General features: G+C 39.3%; 1 long non-coding RNA gene across 1 annotated transcript in view; it reads right to left on the bottom strand.

The window, feature by feature from the left end:
* The window catches only part of LOC139696461 (uncharacterized), a 452,594-nt gene that overhangs the window by 87,356 nt on the left and 339,789 nt on the right, over positions 1 to 25,449 (bottom strand). Inside the window, exon 4 of the long non-coding RNA XR_011702624.1 lies at positions 4,167 to 4,252. This is a non-coding gene — a long non-coding RNA (uncharacterized lncRNA). The remainder of the gene's footprint in view (positions 1 to 4,166; positions 4,253 to 25,449) is intronic.

Genomic DNA, 25,449 nt, shown 5'->3' on the forward strand with positions numbered 1-25,449 from the left:
GAATATCTTAGTGGATGTTGTATTTTTAGATTTCTAGAAAGCCTACGAATATTAACGATCTACGTTCACATGCTAAAAGAAATCTTAGATTATCTGCAGACGGCACAGTGACTTTTAGATAAATAGTAACACCGGAAGATAGCAAGCCATCCCCTAAAGATTTAGATTAGATATCGGAGAAATGTAAAAAATGGGGGGTAGAATTAACCATCAGAAAATGTTCAGTGATGAAATTTTGGAATTAAAGAAAAAATGTACAAGTCGAAAATTATAAAATATATGGGCTCGAGTTAAGTATATCGGAACACGACATCTACTTTAGTGCTACACTGGCATTAAACTTTTCATGGAATTTATAAATTAGAAGAGTATGCAGATAAGGCTTAAAGAATCTAGGTTTCATTAGAACCGGATTGTCGGAAAATGTAATCAGAGAGAAGTGTTACTTCTCATTAGTTGAGCCACATTTAGAATACGCAAGAAGTTTGGGATCCACGGGAGAAAATGCTATCAAGGAATTACTTAAAGTTCAAAGAAAATTTGCTAGATTTGTTAAAACTCGCTACAAGAAGCGCGCAAGCGTAATGGCGACATGTTGATGCTGTTGGATTAGTTTGGTAACCTCTTTAAACTCGAAGAGAGCAGGCAAGACTTAAGACTTTTAGAAAGGAGCAAGACCTCTGAGTTTTCTTGCAACAACGAGGTAATTATCATGATGGCGCAAAATTAAATTATTAGATTGTACTACCAGCATGGAAAAAGGGAGAGAGAGGAATAAACACCGCCACACAAAGATTGAAGTACTTGTTCTTCCCTCGCACGTTACTTAATTATCATAAAATCAAATCCAAGAACCCGAATAAATTAATTTGTCTAAACTTTATAAATTTGCCAAAAAAGTATAACACTGCATCATATACACAAATATCAGCATGTAAAAAGTGTGTTGCAACATAAGCTAATGTACTCGTAAATTCAAGTGAATTGATGAAGTAATAATTCTGCATGCATGGATGGTGCCCCAACACCCAACGCCATACGCCCTTTCGGCGACCAGCACGTTATTGTGTAGATGTAGACGAAGCGTAGCTGCGGTAGGTCCTGCCGCCAGCTTTCTCCCCACCCACCCCTTCCACATTCCCCGAATTTCCTACGTACATCCCAAATTACCCACCTATCCTCAATGGCACAGATAACTTTTAGTTGCCGTTCGTCTCCTCCATTCTAGTTTTGGAAACTCTAAACCTATTGAATGGAAAGTTTCCTACTTTGGATCAACACATTCGGGACAAGTTCCACGCCACATTTTCTTTTTCAAACTCTCCACCATTGTATGTACTTTCCTGCTGCAAGAAGTATCCCGTGAGAAGGCGACGTGCGACCCCACACGAATACCCAGACCCCCGGGCCAGGAGCAGCGGGAATCGATCTGCCGCCGTTCGCTGGCAAGATTGTGCTTAACGCTTCGAGCGCCCGTGCCGCAAAATTATCTCTCGTTTTGACCTCCCATGAGGGGAAAGGGATGGTTTTCTCCCCCGAAGAGGTCATTGCTGGAAGTTGGCACGGAATGGATTTGGCAGATGTCGTCATGACCCCGAGGGGAAGGACGTTTGCTTCTATGGGAAAATCTGAAAACGAAGAACACTGTAAAGTAGGACGGACGATTCGAGGAATCGGCTAAAGCTTTCTTTTCCGACACTTGATCCTGAGAATACTCTCGACTCTCAGCATTGCTTCAATGCCGCGAGGGAAGAGCCAATGAAACAATCACAGGAAAATGAAGACGCTCTCTATTTATTACTCATTTCGAACCAATCGATTCACGAAGAGAGCGGGCAAGTCTCATATTTTTTTTAAAGTACAGGGCACTCAACATTGCCTGCGACATCGAAGGAATTATTATCGACCAGAATTACATTGGTAGACTCGACCATATGGATAAAATTAGAGAATTGGTCACCATCGTCAACAGATTCAGTCATTCGTTATACCCTTGTACGATACGAAATCAAAACAAAATGAACCCAAACTTCCGCTTATTTTTATTTAAAAACCAAAATACGTACAGCGATATAGTCAAGCGCACAACTTATTGAATGTTGTACGTAGGTATTTAGATATATATGCCAAGAAATGTGTGTCTTCATCAAAAATTACATATTCAAATGCATGCGTGTGTATATATGTGTGTATAAAAATTCATATTTGTGTATATATAGTTCTGGCGCTATTACACACCTTCCAGAAAAGAGAACCTTGCGTCTGTTATTATATTTCTGTATTTTCTAACATATACGAATATTCCATTGAATATATTATTATTATTAGGTAATCTACCGGTTAAGGAAGGTTTTTGGATGGACAGAGCTACTAATTAAATAACTTGTGACTCCTAGCAAAACACAATATCCTACTCTACATCAGGTCCCTCTTCATTACTGAGTACTTTCTTCCTCCCTTCATCCCGTCCAAAATCCCATTGAATATATGAACTAATATTTCTGCATGAATGGCTGTTGTCCTAACACCCCCGTCATACAGCGGTGGCACTCCCTTTGGCGGGTTTTTGGGATATTATGCATTTGTAGATCTGCAAGATGTGGATATTAAGGTTAGATTATTATCAGGGAATCGGATAAGAGTATATGCGGAGAAAACTAGCGTCAGAATTAACTGCGCTTCATCTACATCTTAACAGTGCATTGAAGGCCGACACAAGAGCGTATGGCGGGGGGTGTTAGGGCACCAGTCATGTATACAGGATATGTTAATTCATACATTCACTTAAATATATTTTAGCTTATATTGAAGCATACTGGTGCACTGCACATACAGTTAATTTTTTCTCGCTCCCTGGTATGACTTTATTACGATTGTGTATATCGTGCGGGGGAAGAACGAGTAGTAGTATTTAGGGGAGGCGACCGACAGCTGAGGTCATTTGCACCATAGGAGATGAACAGGAAAGGATGAAGGGTGGAGAGAAACCCGGCGTCGGCATTAGCCTACTCTTTACGAAAGGCGCCAAGGGGTCCGCAGCTTAACGTCCCATCCGACGGACGGCGTACTCACTCAGAGTGCCCTCCACAAATCACCTCAAGTAGGGATTAAGATACCACTGAAAAATATTCAAGACCGCCGGGATATGAACCCGGGCCCCCTGGGTGGGAAGCCAGTACGTTAGCCCCCGCACCATCTCGATCCCCCGGGAAGAGTTTAAGGGGTTTAAGGGGTTATATTTATAAAAAGTTTTCATGAAAACGTAGCATTGTATCTAGATTATTAGATGAGCTAGTTTGCGAATCACTCACGAAAGTTCAGTTAGAGATTAAATCTATTGAATAAATTGTAAGCAGGTTTCTAGAGCGTTGATATTGAAAATGCATTATTGACCTCATCGCACTTCGATCGAATGAATGATGAAAATAAGATTAGGGAGATCAAGTGTAGAATCGACAAATTAAAGATACTATTTTTAGCGCGAAAGATAAGGGATTAGATTAACTGGAAAACGACCGGGCTAGAGGGAAAAATGTATTTTTTTTTTATTCGAAGTTCTCCAGAACTATTATCGGTTATCTACCGGTTAAGGTAGGTTTTTGATGGACAAAACGTATCAAACATGACAGCAATAATTCCCTTGTCTCTCTTAACAAAGCACAACCCAGCATTTAAAGTACATTTTTCGTACTTAGGATGTTGCATTTCGTCTATGTAAGAGTTTCGATGAGGGCTGGCGTGACCCTTAACAGAGTTATATCTCCCGCAGGTGTTCTATTCATCGTCATCTCTTGGGATGAAAATCTTAGGTTCAAATAAAAACGAATGGTGAAATGAATAAAAGAAACAGACATACTAGATTCACGGCTGTGTATAACGAATAATAAAACAGCATCGGGAATGAATCTCTTGAAGAAGGCCCCTGAGAGGGCCGAAAGCTCGAACAATTTACCGTGTAAGTGTTCTTTTATATGTGTCTATTCTTTTCTATTTGTGTTATGTTGTGTCAGCCCATTATATATATATATATATATATATATATATATATATATATATATATATATATATACACACCCACATATAATTACACACATTTTCAATTAAACTCAAACAGAAAGATGAAATGAGGAGTGAGACTCGAATTTGCATTGTTACTTCGTACTTACCGATGTACTTACTCAGGAACTCTAGAAGTATTGCCGGAAATACCACATTTTTTCGTTGTACACTCCTATCGCAAGTAATAGGCCACCTATAGGAAGAAAATCATAATATGTCATCATAATAGGAATTAAAGAAGATAAAAATGAGAATATTAAAATTTACTTTTAACTATACATTCCAATTTGGTTATTTTTCATAATAGGTAAGTCTTTCATTAAGCATTTATTTTATAAGATTCCATATGTGTCGACTACAATTTTTAATCATAGTCTCATTCGTTTTTTGACTAAGTGAATATTTTGCGTGAAATATGAAGAATAACATGGACATTATATTTATAGGCAGATGAAAAATGTCATCCACCATTAAGTAGCTCATCGATGGCCACTTCATACAAAACACGAATTATTATGTCTGAAGACCCAAACCCATTGTTGTGAATTTGGACCTCTAGCGCCTGACTGTTAAAGTAAGCTCACGCCGTCGAAATGTTTTTCCCTACCATTCCTACGTTCCCTAAAGCCATCAATGCCCGGATGACTTAATCCCTCGGCTGACCACTGGATATAATAACTATGCACATAATTACCAGATCCTCTTCTTTGAAGAGGTATTGCCCAGAATCTCAGCCGACTTGGGCTGATGTGGAAACGTCTAAGGGTTACGAGACTCTCCTGTCAATAGCCTAAATCCATGCTCGATAATAATTGACTAAATTAAATTCAAAGGTAATTAAGCACGCCGATTTTAATTGCAAATCAAATTAAGTTTCGATGCCAAAACCATTGTCAGACCGTGAGAACTGACGTATGTTTTCAGTTCAATTAATACAACACAACGACTTGCCTGAGAGCCTTTTACACTACCGCTAGATTGTACAAACCTTCAACACGAGTCAAGACAGCTCTATTATTTGTCTTATTTTTATTTGATTTATCCTTTAGCAATTACCCTCTTATCATAATGAAGTTAATTGCTGTACGAAAAGTTTCCTTCTGTTAACCAATAGTATGCGTTTAGAAAATGCCGAACCGATTTAACGAGAATATTTATACAGAAGCGGTCATGTATGAGTGTGTGTGTGTGTGTGTATATATATATATATACATATATATATATATATATATATATATATATATATATATATATATATATATATACATACACGGATGGCAGGAGATGGCGGCTGCTGTCGAAGTGTTGAATCTATACGTGAGTGTCCTTTGTATTTCTGTGTTTAGATACGTTGTTAATCAGCGTTTATAGATATTTGCGTCGTCTCCGAGCGTTCGTTTTCTAAGTTATGTATATATATATATATATATATATATATATATATATATACATACACACGTACATACATACATGCATATACACGCACTCAAAATTGTGAATAAATTCGTCACAGGCACTCGCTCGTAAAATTACGTTCGGAAAAAAGAGTTATCAAACCTACAGTAGTTTCGGTGTCTGAACCCTCTTCTTCAGCAGAAGAAAGGAAGACACTTTTTATTCGCCAGTATCATCAAATTGCTCGGAGTTATTGAGTTCTATATATTTAAGGAAATATAAGGTACGTACTCGTATATGCAATGACCCTCAGACACTGTTTCTATTCCATTAAAAATTCAGGAGATATAATTCATCCGTGTATAATTTAAACAATCCCGTGAATATTTAAGAAATACATGATATGTGAGCATTCCTATACATGCGAACGAAATGAAATTTTTGTTGCGTATGAGTGGGGTGTGGGAGTGAGCGAGAAATAGTGGTCGCAGTCATTGCATTGTCCCATCTGGAATCCTTCTCTTCCCTCATTCCCCTTCCCTTGCTCCCTTCCCACACCCCTCCTCCTCGTTCTCCCCCCCCCCCCAGGGATCCGACGCTCTCATCCCCTCCGCCATCCCTCGACGCCCAATGCATCGTCCACCAACCGCACCGAAGCACACCAGAGCGCCACTTTGAACCCAACTACCACCACCACCATCATTCAGGCACACAATCTTCCACAAGTAACACACACACACACACCCACCATTACGCCCTCCCGCCGCCACGAATTCATTATTTACCCTTCGCCCCATCCTCCCTTCGCACGCGCTACCCCCATCCCTTTCATAAGACGCCTTCCCGTATTCCCCCCACACCAACACCCGACTATCATCCCACGGCTTCCCTTCCCCCCTCGACCACGCACCCGGTACTCTAATGAGTAATGAGCTGTGGTTTTTTTCCTGCTATTCCGACCGTATTTCCTGCTGTGATTTTAAGCCTTCGCGTGTCTTTATTACTACCCCGATGCGGCAGAGCAGAAGGACGACTTATTGAGGATTTTATCGCCGGCGCAAGGGCCCGGGGGCCGTTAAAACTTAGCCCTCACGCAAAAGTTTTATTCCCTCTAGTTATGTACTCGCAGAGTGATGTGCAAGGATCGTCAAGTCTTTCAATCCGAGGACTTGATGGGGGCCGAGTTATTCGTCCCCTGCTACCCTTCGTTCCCCACCGCGTTCTGTGGTTCTCTCTGGGTCACAAGCAGTGGCATATCCGGAGACTCCCATCCCCCAGGGAGTCCACGGGGAACATCGGGGGTATCCAGACACCCAGGGGAACCCGACAATACCCATCCACTTCTACAAAATACTCCACAAACTGCAGTAAGGGCGTATAGCGGAGGGTCATAGGGCATCAATCATACATGCAGATATATTATTTCATGCATAGCTCATATATAAAACCTTCGTGCACACCAAAGCCAGCATGCATCATGAAAAAAATTCTTGCGCTTGGCCAATTAATCAAATTCCAGCGTTAAATTAAAATTTTTGAATTAATGGGTGGGCTAAGTTATGTTTGCGTAGCTTGAGAGGAAAGATAGATTGCTTGAATCTGTCTCTGACGGTGTCTATCTCTCTTATTTTATTCCGATGATCGAATCTACCAATTTAATTAGTAGGGGTCGTAATAATTCTCTCGTTGTTGCAAAATAACTCACGTGTCCCGTACCTTTCGAAAAGACTTTGAAGAAAAGAAGTTTTGCCTGCTCTTTTCAATTATCAAGAGGTTCCCAGCCAAATATCCCTGCTTACCCGTGACTCTTACTCGGCCTTTCGTATTCTCAAGAGAAAACGTGCATCGCCCGACCAATCCGTGAACATCGTTATAATTACCACGGTAATAAGGCTATTGACTACGGTAAGGTATATATATATATATATATATATATATATATATATATATATACATATTCCTTCTAATAGTTAGGAGTAGGATCATGAGATTGATGTTGTCCGATGTGTGAGAGATCCTCCTTTAATGGAAAATCTTTTTCAAGCATTAAAGTTTGGAAGGAACAGAGAAAAGCAGGAAGAGGATTTTTAACTAAACTGGAAAGAATCTTAAAAAAAGACCTAGGTGGTAAGAGTTTTAGGGGTATAATTGCCTTAGGTAAAAAAGCGTTTGCAAAGAAAACAAAGTTGACGGCAGAGACCTAAAATAAAGATGTGCAGACATGATTTGTGAAAACTTTATAATGAGCGTCTTGCTGTGTGGCTGAGAAAGTTGGACATTGATGAGATACGTTAGGTGTACAGTAGAGACTTTTGAAATGAGGACATGGAGATAAATGGAAAAAGAAAATTGACGAAAATGAAAATAAAGGGAAGTACCATGCTTGGCGGAAGAAGATAGAAGTTTGTGGAGTGAAAATCGAACGCAGAAAAGTGTATATAAGGTATTTAGAGCATTACTGGGATGTTGAAGACATGTGGAGAGGAGAAAGACGGATAGTCTGGATAGTTTTAGGGGGGAGGCAGAAATTTCGCATTTTGGATAGCGTGAATATTGGTAGAAATGCCGATGCTATGAAGGGTTTTAAGGGACATTCCTGTACTTTCTAATTTATGTACTTAGAACTTGAACGATCCAGAATTGCTAACTTATACTGTAAAACTACTGCCGGTTATATAAATTTCATAATATGTTTGATCTAATAACTAAGGAATTTGGTAGTTCATTCATTACCCTGTGAGGATACCATACACGTCTTTGTGTTCCGTTATGACAAAAATACATAATAATATATAATTAAAACAGTATCCAGCCATTAAGTTATGTATACAATATTTGCCTACGGGCAATAATTCAAATTATCTTGAGGATGATTCATAAATAAATGGAATCTTCGAAAATTAATGAATCAAGGTTCTCTGGAAAGAAATCCTCAATAAAAGAGCAATCGATTAATGCGTGTGATCTATTAGAATAGTGAAATAACAGGCCCCTTCAGCATGTAAGTCTCATTGTAGGTCCGAGGAAAGAGACGGATCTTGGAAAGGAAGAGATATGGAATAGCCTCCGCAAAGGAAGACATGTAATGAAGTACACTCGAGGTGAACTCTATTCTGGAGTTCCACCGGCCCAGGTTGGGTCTCCCATTTCAACCGGCGTTTCGATAATCGACTCGATCATCATTTTCAGGCTTTCCGAGTGAACTCCATCGAGTCGATCGCCTGAACGCCCGTCGGTTGAAATGGTGAAGATCCGACCACGTGGAAATCCCACAGGAGAATTCACCCGTGAGGTACGCATAGGAATCCCGCAGCCTTCATCTTCTCCGGTCTTGCTTTTTAAACCAACTGATGCCCTCTCCGGCCGCGAGGCTGAATTTTGTATGTATTTCATACATTTCAGCGCACTTTGTAGGTCACGGACACTTCAGGAAAATAAGATCCGTGGAAATATATTGCCGGAAAAGATGAGATGCTTCCTGCCTGTCTTCGGCTCGGAAGGTAGACCGACTTACGTAGATAAAAAAAAGTTGTACGCATTTCTCTCGCATCAAGGCATTTTTATTTTAGAATAAAGTGCTGATATAAAACGGCAGTGATGCTTTGCGTTCTACAGTAGCGAAGAATAGGCGCCACCGAGCACGCTAGAGTAGATCCATTCAAAATTATATTTTTCCTACATTATGCCTCTCCTTGTGGTAAAAATGGAACATCAAACTCTTTCAATCTTTCCATTCGTATATTAGCCCTGGAATGATGTTCGAGTAAAAAAATATTTTTGCACTAACCGATCTTTTCCTCATCCGAACGGGAATCCAGTCGCATTCATTGGCCGATTAAGAGGGGTTCCACTGTGGAGAGAAATATTAACTTATGCGAAAAATCTAACGGCGGTTCACGCAGTTTGACTCCATTAGTGTTCGTTTCATATTCGAAGTGAGAGAGGGTCCTAAAGCCGCCGTATACGAAATCTCATGCAAATAAGATGAAAATTGGATTTTTAGCCAATTTTTCGGGTGATCTACCGCACTTTGGGGATGGGTAGGGAGGGAGAGAAAGAGAGAGAGAGAGAGAGAGAGAGAGAGAGGAAGAGGGCGAGGAGCGACACCAAAAGCCTCCATGGCGCCCCTGAAAAAATCCGATGCTTCGTCTGTGTTTGAGTTGAGACGAGGGTGTAGTGCTATGGAGCTGGTATATTCCTTTTAATTCAACTTAACAAAGGGTGAAACTAGAAAAAAAACCCAAAAATTGGAGCGATGGAAGGAAATTTTCCCAAATAGGTGGGGAATGTTTTAAAGTTGAGAGTATATTTCGGAAAATAAAAGTATTTCCCTATTTGTATACGTATTTATCCATAAAAATGGTTAGATTAGAGACCCTTATTGAAATGTGGAAAATAGATATATTGCACCTTTACTAACTATATATTGATATCCATGGGAAAACAGGTTATGTGGAATTAGATAAGGTTATCTGTCAGCTTTTTTTTTAATTTTATTCAAGACGATAGCAAGCGTATCGGAGTAAGAAGTATGTCGGAGGAGTTAGGCTTGATTAATGAAGAGAACAAGCAAGACTTAGACTTTTAGAAAAACAAAGTGCTCCTGAAATTTCTCGTGACACCGAGGGAATTATTTTAGTCCCTCATTATGTAGGTTAATTAGACCACCAGGATAAAATAGGTGAAAAAGACACCGTCGCAGAAAGATTCAAGTACTCACTTTCCCTTGTGCGATACGCAATCATTCCCCAAATCGAAGACAAGCACCCAATTATATTTATATAAAAAACAATCTTAAATGAATTAGGCAAACACAAGAATCATAGCATGTTGCATATAAGCGGATGTGTGTGGGCATATGCACGAGTGTTTGTGTATATGAACATTTACGTAATAAATACGTATGAAATAATATTTGTGTGACGGTACCCTAACATCGTCCGTCACACGCTCTTACGGCGGCTTGCGGATTATTATGTAGAAACGTCTACTCAAATCATGATGTAAAACTTAAAAAGATGAGACTATTAAATTAAAATAATAACATGCAAGATATCGACAAATATTTACACTACCAATTATAATTATCTCCTACGTGATTGCTGTAATGCCGATTGTGATCTCTAATGGTTCGAGGAAAAAACGACATTTCAATCTATCCATTCTACAAAAAATCTCCCTGCTTTTAAGTTGGTAATCTGATCTACCATAGTAAGTGAGGGCCTGTAATATGTCTTTCACATCCTCACATAAGTAACCCGCCTCAAATTTACGCAGTAAATATAACCTGTATTTAAGCCTATGGTCAACTAGTGGCTCCCATCCCAGTTCTTTCAATAGTGTCGTGACACTTCTACCTTATTCATAACAGCTTTTCACAAACCTAGCTGCTCAACGTTGCATTCGATCTAGTTCCAAAATTAAGCGTACTTCATGAAGATCTCATACACTTGCTGAATACTCAAGGTAGGGCCTAAATAACGTGAAAGAAAAAAGCGCTTTAATCCTCTCATTACAATTCCCAAGTATCCTTTTTATTTGATATTCTGCAAATTTCACGAATGTGTTTTCCTCAGGACATATTCGTAGTAATATACATAAATATGTAAGCTATAGAGATTTAAGTTAGATGACTAGCAAAAATTATCAATAATATAATAAATCAATATCAAAGATTATTATTATTAAAAATCTGCATGTGCTGATAGACAGTGTCAGGTGGCACACAAGTCCCAAATAATCACAAAGGTAAAATCAGTCATTAAACAAAAGTATACTTAAGGGAACTTCAAAACACAAATATCTTTCACAAATCAAGAAAATCCCCATCTCATTAACATCAATCAATCAGCAAGAAAAAAAAGATAAATTAAAAAAATTATGCTGTTACATATAATTTTACACCACACATCAATCAAATTATTACATATATTCCTTACATCTTTTCTTAAAAGTAAGCACTCTGTTAGGAAAGGGCTCGAATATTTTTGCAAGGACGGTGTTCCAATCAACAATTCTTTTACTTAGAAAATAAAATTTTTTTTATTCGTTCTTTGTGCCCGGCATTTTACCTTAAATTTGTGGTCATTTCTCCCTATAAAATTAGGGTTCCCCGCCTCTTTCTTAAGATCTGCCCAAGCTTTCTCCCCCTTCAGAATGCGGAAAATTCCACAAAGTCTGCTTACTTTCCTTCTAGTTTGTAGTGGTTCCCAGCCCAGCGTTTTTAGCATGTCAGACACACTCTCCATCCTCCTATGCTTCCCCAGTACATATCGGGCTGCCTTTCTTTTTTGAGATTGATCCAATTTTTGAGAATTGAGATCCAATTCGTAGAGCGTAAAAGTGAAACATATTCACAAAAATAACCAAATGAAAATATCTAGATGCATTCATTGAAAGGGGACGTGATAGTCCAGGGGGCAGAGTGTTGCACTACAGACCGGAGAGTCCGGGTTGATACCCGATCATGCCTCTGGGAACCCTCAGCTTCATTCAAGCTTTGTGATATTTCGGGAACCAGATCTTCCTGGGAAACCATAGGCGGCAAATGGAAAGGGCTAGCCACACGTCTTTGGACTTGTACAAAACGAGCTCTAACCACACCTATCAAACCGACCTTCCGATTGATTACTTTTTTTATGATTTTTTTAGCGTCATTAGTGCCCTCCAGAACTACATAAATCCTCTGAAGATGTAGAACGAGATAATCCTAAGTTACATCAAGGAGAAGTTTCTTTCACCGGTGATAGTTACACTCTTTTGTGACCGTGTGCTCTTTTCCGAGCTTTACAAATGTGTTCAGAAAAATGTTATGAAAATATGCACTATTTGAAGAAGATTTTGGAAAAAAAGATGACGGGATTATAAAATTAAGTTGATGAATTAAAAATTTCTAAAAATATATATCACAAAATTATTGTACTAGTTAATATGGAATTGGTTCCTTATTCGGACCATTCTTTTGTGATCTCATTGAGGAATTGCAACACAAAATATAACACTTCCCAACTCTTCCTGGACGCTATTATCTATCATAGGCTGCAAAAGCATATCTGGGAAAGGAAAAGGTTTTTTTTGGCGTCCTGAGAAGCAGCCGGACAATACTTGGAATGGAAGGACAACCATTGAAAGGTATGGAATTTCAAACGAAGAGTGTCCGTCCATCTCCGCGAAGGATGCTCTGTTCCAAATTAAAATTGTGCTTCATACAAATTTGAGTATGCCAATGCACGATCTCTATTTCATATTTTATTTAAAAAACAAACTTACATTATAGTTTTTGTCTGCCTGAAAAAGAAGCTCTGAACACGACACAATGGCATTCTCTATTCTCTTCGACTGGATCTCATATTAAGAAGAGATGAAAGTTCCTTTCTCCACTCTCCAACGGGAGATGGGGGAAAAGACCTTTACACCACTAGGGACGAGGAGGGTGGCCAGATGGGGAGAGAGAGAGATCCGGCGGTTCCCAGTTGGCGGAGACAAAGGAAAAGGGAATTGGTTTGACTGAAATAGGAGTATTTTCCAGGAACAATTATGAAGCAACGGCGAACTGACCACAAATTCTAAATCAGAAGAGAGAACACAAGTAGATTTCCTCCTCTCACTGCATTTACCAGAAAAAATTCTCTGGCTCCTTCGTATTCGAATTCTCTTTTTAAGTTTATGGAATAATAAAGAGGGTGAATTTAGAAAAAGGTTTATATAGGAAGACATCAAATGGTTCGTAAAACTTTTCCGCATTAACAGTCAATGACGCTCTAAATTCATCCAATATTTTTTTACACCAAAATTCATCGTCACAATCAATTCTACGCCAGAAAACAAATATAAAAACTCCAACTATGAGATTCGTAGAAAAATGTTGTTCGGAGACGATTAATAAGGACGAAGCTTTATTATAAAAGGTGTAGACGATTGATGAATGAAATTAAAATGAAGAAAAGTGGGTGGAGGATATATCGAGTGGAATGTTAAAAGGTCGTGATGAACAGGAGGAGGAGGAACAGACGGTAACCTAGGAAGAAGAAGAGGTTCTTCAGGTGGAATACATTCAGGCAGAAAACGTGTATCCCATCACCCAAAACTCGTTCTGTGGTCAAAAGGTCTTCGATCTCGTTCTTGACAAGTTAACCACCCCTGGTATATACACGTAGCATTGAAATATGAACGAAATATACCATTTTCAAATTTTACAATAGAAAAACTGGGATGGTCATCTCCCCCGGCCCCAGACACCTATCGTACAAGTGGGGCACGAATCCCGTAAGAAACCTCTCATTACCCTATCAAATGCCGAATCATTACATAGCTTGATTCAATTTTTAGATCGATGCGCTTAAAGATATTCCTGAAACAGGAATGTCTTAATGGCAGTTTTCTCCAATAAATAAAATAACAGCCGCAGACGAAAAACCCAAAAAGAGATAATCTACCTGCCACAGCAGCCACCTCGAGGGTTATTTGGGTATAGGAGGGACGAGGTCACCAAGTGCCTTGAGGAGTGCGAAATTCATACGTACAGGATTAAGGTGAGAGTAGGTTAGTTCCATTCCCTATGACGCCTGCGACTTCCCGGAAAGTTTACGCATCCAAATAACCCCGGGCCCCCGGGCAAGTGGTACTCGGAGACAACCCTGATCTCGGTCAGGGACACCATAGCTCCAGCCTAAACTATTGGTACTTCAAGAATCAATAATGGATTCAGAATCGTTTCGCAGCACTTTTTAGCGATTGGAATGGACTTTGCCTTTTTGCATTAGCTGACCTAGTTCAGGCATGTTAGAAATCGGAATTTGGAAATAGCTAAATAATTTTGACCAGTAAATTTTCTGGGTTGCGTTCAGTTCCCTAACTGAACCCTGCCAAGCGTTTGAAATAAATGTGTCCATATCTAATTAACTTTGATCGGGATTACCATCTTTTCGACTTGGTGCGGGAATAAATAAATAAAATCAAATTTTGCTTGAAAATGTAGCTTTGCATTCAAAGAGAATACGCGTAGACTACCGTTTCGTTTTACGGTCGGAATTTAAACGGAATAAAACGATGGTTATTGACTACTGTTGAGATAAATGCAATACCAAGGAGTTGAAGCGACGGAATGAACAATGACTCGATTCTATAAAGAGTTTGAAATAATGGGTTTGCGTAAGAATCATGGACAGTAAAATTCTTCCCAGATAACGAGCATCAACGGTTAATCTTCTATCTTCCTTGCAGAATTTTCATATAATACCCACACAAGAGCTGTTCATCGGTGAAAGAAACGGATGCAGTAATTTGTTAGTCATTTATATCTCGGGAATTACCGTTTTTCTTGCGATAAATTCACCACCAAGTTTCCCGTCGGCATGGTGACTACCCAATTCTTCTTTTTCTGGTTTTCAACAAGGGACCTTCGGCGCGATGCAATTCGGAATTACCTCTTCTCTCCGAACCTCCCTCTTCCTTTTCTAAAAAAAAGTACGTAGACCAAAAATAAATTCCGCTTCCCTTCAAATTAAACTATCACGAGAGGGCTGGACGTGAGAACATCTGTTATTTTTTCCCCACGAAATATCCCAGGCGGGTTTAAATGCATCTCAAGGGGCATAAATATTTGCGGCGGTTAAGTGGGTCGGGAACTGTGATAACGGGAGTTATTTTCCGCCTCGATTTCCATTTGGTCTCTTGTAGACGTTCTGCAGCACAATATTTATGAGACACCAAGCACGATTATTTATGAACAGGGACTGCACCACACCAGGCCGTCTTCGGTTTAGAATACAGAGGAACCTCCGGCACTAGAATTAATCGTATTGGAGGATGATACCCGAGGTGGTGATAGAAATCGAGAAAAAATTAAATTTCCGTCAAAAAGGTCCCACCTGTGCATACAAATCTCCCATCAACCGGTGCTCTATCGCTATTATCACCCCCTCTATCTCCCCCTCTCTTTGAAGTTGATTTTTGAAACTTTCAGATGTCAAACCCATTAGATGACCTTCCCCATCTACTTATACGAGAGTCGCAGTGAATTCCTTCAAATGCACTCGTTAGGAAAACATTCACGCAATACACTTTGGTAAGGTTGAGAGATAACACATGACCTGATCAGAAAAATGTCCGATGTAAAAACGTAAAAGAAAACCTTTCAAAACTGGATGATCCATCATCTATTTTTCTGATGATAGATCGTTTTTCTATGCTGTCCAACTCAACAAAATCCTGAGCGTATTTATATTCATAAATTTGAACCGTTTCGAAAACTCAAAAAGTTGACATTGGCAACTTTTATGCAGAAAATTCCTGTTCAGCCGCTGTTCGCCCGAGGTAGCACGAGATGAGTCTTTCTGAAATACGCAGTCAAGAGTTTCACTCGAGCAGAATGCGGCGGAGCCTCATTCTGTCTTCATTTTTTTTTAAGTTTCGTTCTTCTATTTTTTTCTACATAGTACGCAAGGGATCCTTTCGCATCATCTCTTGACATTATACTATTTCTCGTTTGGAATCCAACTACTTGTGTCACTTCACGGAACGTTTTTGTTTGAGTTAGTTATTTCAAAAAGGTACCCCTGCGTTCTCACGCGATGGAAAAAAACAAAAATGCGTTTCAATACGGGATCATTTATTTTCGCCTTTCTTTTTTCGAAGAATCCTCTCGAGTCTGAAGTTAAGTTTTTGACCTAACCGCACGAATACTTTATGCACCTCCGAGATGGCGTGCGTGACCCAATTCTAAACCACGGAGGCATCTTCCACACGAACTCGGAGAGAGAGCGTGCAGTGGAATGAAAAAAAAAACCGAACCCTAAGGGCATTTATTAATATGTGACGCTAGTATACAGGCACCTTAGCCACATCTGAAAAATTGCACCAATTTAAAAGAGGGACTCAAACCCGTGAACAATAACTTAGGAGATAAACTCGGTATTCCCAACCTGTTTTTGAATTCCTAAAAAATATACGTGAGACAGAGTAGGCTAATTTTTCTTGCATGAAACACTGAATCATTCGAACGTCGTTCGGGTCTGACTGTTTGGATGCAGTGAAGATTACATCGTCGGGATCGAACCCAAAAATAAGAAGAAATGAGCACTCGGAAAATTTATGCCAAAGTACACATTTGCCGTACCTAACAGGTCGACCGCATAAATACATAAAATACCGAGGTATCCACGAGCAAAAAAAATGCGAGCATCGTTTGAAAATGTTTTCGTCCTATTTTTTTCAGATGGTCGAATTAATTCAAAGAGGCTATGAGGTGAGGGTCACACGACGTGGCAAGTTATTGTCTTCAGTAACTTTAAACGTTTTCATTCGGCTTACAAAAGATCCAACCGGAGAGACAGTTTTATAGTTTTTACGGAGTAAAGATAATTGTGGAGACATACAAGAGGAATTGTGCATTCCTTGCGGAATCAATTATTTTCCCAAATATCGCTTTCAGAATTAAACGTTCAGATTTTCAGTCCCTGCAGACAAGCAAACTTTTCCGATCCAAATAATTTTTTTCCAGCAAATGAATCATTGCTGGAAAATAATGAAAAGTAGTTTTTTAGTGGTAAATCGCATCCTTTGGGGCTCTCGATCACACTGCTTACTAAAATTTGTTCATGTGTACGCAATATGATCGCTCATTCAACGGTTTGCATCTTCATTTTCTCTAAACATAACAGAAACAGAGCAATTCTAAAATTAATATTTATTGGCGATCATGGTTTAGTCACTATGTGGCATCATCAGGTGATGACGACAAACTATGTTCGTCAATAAATATTAATAATGAAATTTCTGTGTTTGTGTTATCTATACAATGGAGACATTCCTCAGAGTAACGGCGAAAACGGGTTCATATCTTTATTTATAAGAAAATATCAAAGCAGCATCCAATATCCTTCGTAATATGGCTAAATTACTGGAGATTACTATTGTTTTATTGTATAAGCAAAAAATTGAGGAATAAAGAGATTAGTTGAGAGAAAGGTTAAGAGCTGGGTCAAAAAAAAACAGTCTGAGGGCTTACAGATATTAATGATGAATGGCGTGAAAAACATTTTATAAAGTGAAAACTTTTGAATATAATCATCACTCAGGAGCAAGGGCGCTTCAAGGGACAGCCGGTTGTTGCGCCATAATCAATATAGTTTTTCATTAAACACTAGCCTTGAGGAAAACACGAAACAAAAGCGCTTGCGCATGCTACAGGTACTGATTTCAATGATTGAAAGGGTTAAAACGACCTGTACTTCATTCACTTCAATCAAGATGTTCAATATTAGATGATAGCTTGGTGCTGTGCCTCAGGTGAAACCCTTTAACGCGAACCAACTCTCCCTTCGACGATTTTTTAGCGCAAGCGTGAAAACCTTTTGTTTTGCGTTTTCGTCTAATTAGGCGTTGATTGAAAAACAAACGTCGATTCCGGCGACAAAATCAGCAGACTCTTGAAACTCACCAACTCCTCGTCTGTGGTATATTAATTGGATTTAAGAATTGGAGGGAAAATAAGTATAATCGAAATGTAAGTAAAATCATATTTATCTCTGTTTTCGATACGAAAAATCGAATCCAAATTATTAATCGATCATAATTTTCCCAACCTTATATATTATTCGATTTCAATAATCACGAATCCAGTATTGACTACGGTACGTCATTCTGCAGTGTGTATATCGACCTTCGTATGCCGAGTTTGCATCGTATACTTATAATTCTTATATCAGTAGCTGACGTAAGCATCGTGTGAAACGAATTTGGTTTTAAATATATAGAGTATTTACTTGGGCGAAATTGAGACCTAATGATCCCTACTTCCATTTAACCCATGATTATAGGACATGGTGGACTCGTATGGTGACTGTTATTAAGAGGATATCCAATCGCACTGCTTTTATTATTTTTGCGAATAAAATCCAGTACATTCATAACTTTCGATGGGAGTTAGCAGTGGTGGTGGTGGAGGAAAATATGGTTATTTACGAAATAGTAATGAACAACGCTGCGTTACAAACTATATGCCCTTCACCGTATCTCATACCCGTTCTGTTCTCGTGCGAATTTGTGTCGACTTGCTGAACAGAAAGAGGTGATATCAAAACCCAACGCGATCCGTATACTCCTCCTCACCTCGTAACCACTATCCCCTCGACCATTGTCGAGAACTCCATTTACACAGCGCGACAGACGGACATGAGATTTTAATTAGGGTTAAATTGAGACCGTCCGTGTTGGACCCATTAGATTCTCCTCTTGAGCCCTGCATCCCTCCACCCTGTGATAACTTTAGCTCGCAAACAAGGGGCAAAAAGTATAAATGATATAAGAGCCGGGGGAGGCGAACATAAACCTAATTAGCGAATGCGAAAAATACCCGCAAATGAAAACACACACGCCGGTTGCTTTGTGGACACGTGAGACCACTTTTGGTAGCACTGAAATTTCTTCGCTCGCATCCCAACAAACTCGTCTCATTCAACCGCCATTGCGGCTGATTTAATATATTCTGTCTCCAGAAACGCGGGAATAAAAGAGGAAAATTTGAAGGTGACATTGGCGAATGTTTACCTAAAGACCTTTTGTGCTCGAATTATTCTCCGTAACGTCCCGCATCTCAATGGTACGCGCGTGCTCATGCATACCAATGTGAGTCCTTGAGCTTCTGTGCTTGCGAGCGTGCGTGTGGGTTAGTTGATTGCAAATATGCCTTTCAATATTAAAATCGAGGTACGGCATCCTCCTACACTCCCTTGTTTAACCTCTTGTGAGTGCATCAATCAGTGGTCGGTCCTCATTCGACCCAAGTGGTGAGATAACAAATCGAAAGGGCAGTATAATCATCACAGAAGAGCAATACACACGGAAGTTCTAATGCAGTATATCATGCCACTTCTGTTAATGATTTACGGTATGTCTATGTCACTTGCTGCATATTGAATATGGTAAATATTTCTGCGCGTTACGTATAAGTACACTAATGACCATTTAGGTCATCATTATTAAGAATATATGAAAGAAACGATTGAAATAGCAAATGTTATTAAATTATTATTTAGTTTTTAAATTATTATTAAAATAATAAAAATTAGTCATTAAAAATAAAGTTACCGAAATATCTTTATTTTAAGAACTATATATGGCATTAACTAGACAAGGTCAAGACGACGCTAAAATTATACCATAACCGGTTATTCTTCAGAAAGCCATCGTATATAACTAATAGGTCTTATGAAGAATTCGGTATTAGTCATCTACTTGACAGTCGAAAAATCACCGTATGGTTTTGATAGGGAGGGATATCATACTAGGCATGGAGCATAAAAATTAAGCGCTAGTTTTAAATAAAAATCCTAAATATTTTTAAAATAGAGGTAATGTTAAGCACAGCTTTATTCACTAAGGCATCTGAGAAAAAATATTTCTGCATGCATACGACACGAACTAATAGTATCACAAAGAAGAATAAAATAATATTTAGATAAATAATGACAATATTATAGGCTACTAAATTAAAAAAAAAATTTCCCTCTCGTGATCGTTTGCAGTTATTAAGATCCCTTTTCCTTCGCGGGAAAAATACCATCTTAAACCTGTTGTTTCTAAACTTATTCTTCTTAATCTTTATTTCATGACCCTCCCACCGAAATACGATGGGGGTAATAATTCACTTGACAGCATCAACGCTAAAGAGAGCCACTTCCAATTTATGCGCAAGATATTTAATCTGCAATTTAACCTTCCCTCCGTGAGTGATTCCCAACCTAGTTCCTCTAATATTCTTCGCACTCTACTCAGTTTATCATGAAAACTTTTTTGAATCTAGCTCACCTACGCTGCGCGCGATTTTAATCGGCAATCAGCTCGACATCGTGGAGATTCCGTATTACAGATAGAATGGAATAATAGAATGAAGACATAGTATGCATAGGACAAAAAATTAGAGCCCGCAAGTTATTATTTACGTGAAAACTTAAGATTAATTATTCAATCCTCACAACGCAACACTGGGAGCCTAGCACACTATCTACGCAGTAAAATACTAATACCCGAACAAATTGAAATAGAACTCTCAAAATGTTTTAAGCAGTTCGCGCTGTGGTCTCCCCGATGTACACTGTTTTTAAAACGACGAAAATGATCTTTCACTAAAAACTCTTTTCAAAACACATTAGGCAAATGTTCTCAGGATAACATATATAAAAATTACCTTCATTATAGACCCTAGTTCACTTAAAATAACCAAGCTACGTATTAAAGGGGATGTTTGCATCTCACGCGATTCGTGAAAAAATCGATGAGAGTGAACAATGAAAGGTGAGAGTTCATGAACAATGACACGGGGGCTTAAATGAAAGGTTTACATTAAAACAAAACTATCAATCGAGTAATTTAATTAACCAAATTCAATTAATAATGTGTATGTGTAATCATATTAGTCATCTCCAGTGCCATTCCGAGGAATAAGGATAAAATGACGATGGGGTAAACTTGGTGGCACAGAATATTTTTTAAATTATCCGGATTTCGAAGAACGTCGGCATTGTGTCGGTATTGGATATCATCAATAAAACTATATGAACACTAATCCGAGCTACGCACATCATCAGCAGTACAGGGAACAGTGACAAAACAAAAGATATCGACTGACGGACGCGTAGCATGGAAGAACGCGCCTCAATTCGTGACCTAGAGCGAACTAGCAAATTATTGTTTCCCATTTTAAGGATTACTTTTCTTCCTCTCTTCGTCCGTCCTTGGTCTCGCAGCAACCCGTGTGACCTTCGACGAGTTGCGGAGCATTGTGTGGGCATTAAGATCTAGATAAAAGGGCTAGGGGTAAAAATAAAAATCGCATCGGGAGCACCAATCGAGATCCCGTGGCCATTCGACACTCCTTGTGCTCAGTCGGAAAAAAGATTAAGAAGTGTAAGAGAAGGGGATAGGGGGATAGGAATTGCTCGAGAAATAGAGCGGCAAGATCTTCATTGGCAACTCGACCAGCAGCACTGAAAAACTGCATACGTGGCCTTAATACGACGGAAAATTAAAATAATTGCCTTAGAGTCCCTCCCTGCCCGACATTGGTTACTTGAGAATTATTCCACCTATATATTTCTTAAAAAATCTCCAAATACTCTCAGGTCAGATGTCAATCTCCCTCGAGTCACGAAATATGATTTATTAACCATTAAATTAATCTGGAATCAATTAATTTTTGGCATGAACTTACTAGATTTTGCCTCACTCGATGATTAGAGAGGTAAAACGTAGAACCGACAGGTTTAAGATGCCATTTTTCTCGTGTTAGAATAACTTCCAACAACACATCCAATTCACCCAGTGTTTTGTCATTATTTTATTCAAACCGTATTTTATTGCTCCTATTGACTTTGACAGCTCGTCTTTCATGCGTAGAGAAGTATTTTGCACTGTGATACTGAAGTGCATGTAGCTGTAGCAAACAAATTTCCTCAAATTATTTGAAACACTTCCAGAATTTATTGACGGCTACAAATTGAAAAATACTGAACTTCGATGCTATATGCCTTACGTGGAATTGTCTCCTGCTTGGGTGGCCTGCAGGGTACCATCTAGAAGCAGAAAAGAAAACTGCGGAGAGAATGTACGTTTTTTGACACATTGTATCCGCAAATTTCAGAGAAACGTAACAGCAGTGAGTTGAGAAGTTGGAAAACTCGATAAGTTTTCTTTCGGATAAACGTTCTATGGGAAGATGAACTATTGACGTAGAATGATTTTCTCAGTTCATACGGACGCTGAGAAGGAGGTCAGGATGTTGTTATTTTTTTAAACTGTTGAACTATTATTTTATGGCCGAAAAAGCAACAAAAATATCAGGGATAAGAACCGTCGATCCACCATCAGAAATCCGACAGGTTATCTACTTGTATCGCTGATAACATTTCATTTTTAATATAGTTCATGGTTTATAAGATATATAACGGAATTTAGGAGAAAAACATGATTCAGGTGGACCGACGCTTCTAATAAAAATTCATTTTTTTCTTTCACAGAGTCGTGACGATTTAGGAATGTTTATAATCGATATTTTCAACTTAAAAATTATCAGAAGAAACCAATTTCATTTCACAATCAAAAAAAAATTGAGAACGAACCGTGCTTAAACATGTATCGTCTTCATGCTTGGATGTTCGCTACATGACATCCTTTATCCTTGTAGATGGCCGCCGTGACGACCAATATATTACGTGGGTCGTTCAATAAGTCCTGAAATACTCGTACGCAGCAGGCGTGCACCCGTGGATTGTCTTGATAGAAGAGATTTTTTTATTTGCCAAATGATGATGTTTATTCTTGATCCATTCGCTCAACCGGTACAATAACGACGCATAATACTGTTCATCTATCCTAAAATAGGGCTTTTTTCTACATTCACACTACAAATAGGACGTTTTTCTCTCGAATTAATAATATCTTAAACTTGTTTTTTCCTAACCAGTTAATATAACATCATTGTTCATGACAGACGCCTTAAATTATCACTAAGATCCTTAACCATTCTTCCGTCACCTAATAATTTCACATTCCCAATTCAATATTTTCTGAATAAGACATTTCCGTATGTATGTAATCAGGTAAAAAAAGCCCATTTTGTCTAAGGATGATTTCGGTACTCATGTGCCGAACTTGATATTCAAGCACGTCTCTCAGAATTCTAATACTTCCAACATCCCTAATCTCCACGGAACACACCGCTTACTCCTTGATCTCCTGGGATATCGGGGTTTCACGTTGGGCTACCTTAAGTGTTCATGAGGCTTCTCTCAGGCGGGTGTCGAGAGACCTTTCCCGTCATCGCACTCCTTCCCTATCCTTTCGGGCTGCCTCCCCTCCCACCCAACTCAGAGAATCACCACCTTCATTCCGCAACCCCACGCTCCCTACGAATCGGCCCGATGCCGCCGCTTTTTTCCGACCGGAAAAAGAAATAAATTTACTCCTCCTTGCCCCCGACCGAACGCCTCATCTCTCTTCCTCTGAATACTCCTCAGGCGCCCTGCTCCTTCCTCCACATTCTTTATCGCCTCCCTTATTGGAGACAAAAAGAAAACCTTCACGCCGAAAACTTTGACGCTCGCGAAACCGGGTGGGGTGATATTCACGCAGTTGGCCCGCTCGCGAGCTTGTGGGTGGCCCCGCGAAAATTGTGTTCGGCAGGGCTCGAGGGGGATGAAAAAAGGAGCGAGAGTAAGCACAGATCTCGAAAATGGTACGGTGCCGAAACACAGCGAGTAATAAAAAAAGGAAGGGCTTGGAGGAGTTTCCATTCCTGCCATGGCGTTTTGGACCTGGTGCCTGCGTGCTGGGAGGATTCTCGTCGACCTAGGTTGCTCATGTTTCCCTAAGCTCCCGGCGAAGCCTTTTGGGGCGATATTGGGACCATCAGAGATCCCTTCCTCCATCGCACTAAATAAATAACCTTTAGAATTAAAAAAATAAACATGCGTGGGTGGTCTGAAAAGTCCTCAGAAAATTTCAGAGAAAAAAACCTCAGAAAATTTCAGGAAAAATGTCTTGTATCTTTGTTAGGTCGGAAACGTTTCAGAAAATCCTCGTATTTCGAAACAGAACGTAATTTCTGCTCGTATACGTAAAATTGGTAGATTGCATTCCTTTCCCTCGCGATATTTATACCTATGATGCATTTTAAAGATAAATGAGATGGTGAAAGAAATGGTCGACCCGGAAATTTGCATGACTGGAAAGCACGATAAAAAAAGATACGATCTTGCTCTAGCCCTAGCGTCTTCGGTTTGGATGCGTGCTGGAAGAATTATCAACAACCAACAAATTCGCCATTTTTCATTATGGCGAAAAGGGTAAAGATTTTGAGGGCAAAATCGTGACCTTAAATATATTTGCTTCTGATAAAACAAAAAAAGTCGCGATGCGCGAAAAAAACCTGAAGAAATGAGAAGTAGAACGTATGAACATTAAGCCTTCGTGCAATTTGTAGATTTTGTGCTAAATGGCAAAAAAATTGGACTGAAAAAAACACGATGCTGGAAAAAATAAAGATAGAAACATAAAAACTCTTAACCTAACGTAATTAGATATAAATTTCTTTTCTTAGAATCCTCAGCAACCGTACCAGATGTTTTGCAATATAGTGTGTGCGCCTTTGAGGTTTAACTTAAGACTATCTCATCTATGTTTCCAACAAACAAAGAATCACACGATGAAAACATTTGCGATAAAATTTCAGGTAGAAGGTAATAATGTTTATCAAGGTGCTATTGGCAGACTTCCATGTTTGAAAATTAAAATAAAATAGAACGAAAAAAAGCCAATGCGGCATGGTGCCGGCACACAGGAATAAAAGAAATGAGACGGTATTGCCCCCGCCGTAGCGCGTTAGACGTTGCAGATCGTGCGGGAAAAATATTCGCAAACTGAGTTCGATGTGTTCCCCAGAACGTCGGAAAAGGTCTTCCAGGGCGAAATTTAGACCATCAGACCCCTCTTCTTGCGGAAAACTCAAAAGAGTCGAAGTTGGCCAAAAAAAAGTAATGGAATGGTTTGCATTCGTGCTTTTCGTAGGTTGCCCGTTCAATAGGAAAGAAAGAGTGAATTTCTCACAATGATGGCACGACGCCGAAAGGAAAACCCCAGTGGTAAAAAAAGCGTATTCTCACTCTTGGCCGGGAGTGTCACACGTGGCTGCGTGGGAGGGGTAACCATGGCAACTGAAATCTCTATGATTCTCAGATTACGTGAAAACACTCCTTTGACAACGTAAATGAGACCAGGGTAAGTTACCTTCTTCAACCAAGCGCCAAGAGCCGTATAATACTAGCAAAGAAACACCATTCAAGCAAGAAATAAGGGCAATATTGTTCAAAAGATTTCAAAAGCTCGAATATGCCTAGAATTGGTGCATTACAGAAAAATGTTCTCGTCGAAATTGACAAATATCGAAAAATCTTCCCATTCGACACTCCAATATAGTCTTCCGGTACCCTAAAATGGAGA

The sequence above is a fragment of the Hetaerina americana genome, unplaced genomic scaffold, assembly GCF_022747635.1.
Source record: "Hetaerina americana unplaced genomic scaffold, ioHetAmer1.1.p SCAF_7, whole genome shotgun sequence".
Lineage (NCBI taxonomy): Eukaryota > Metazoa > Arthropoda > Insecta > Odonata > Calopterygidae > Hetaerina > Hetaerina americana.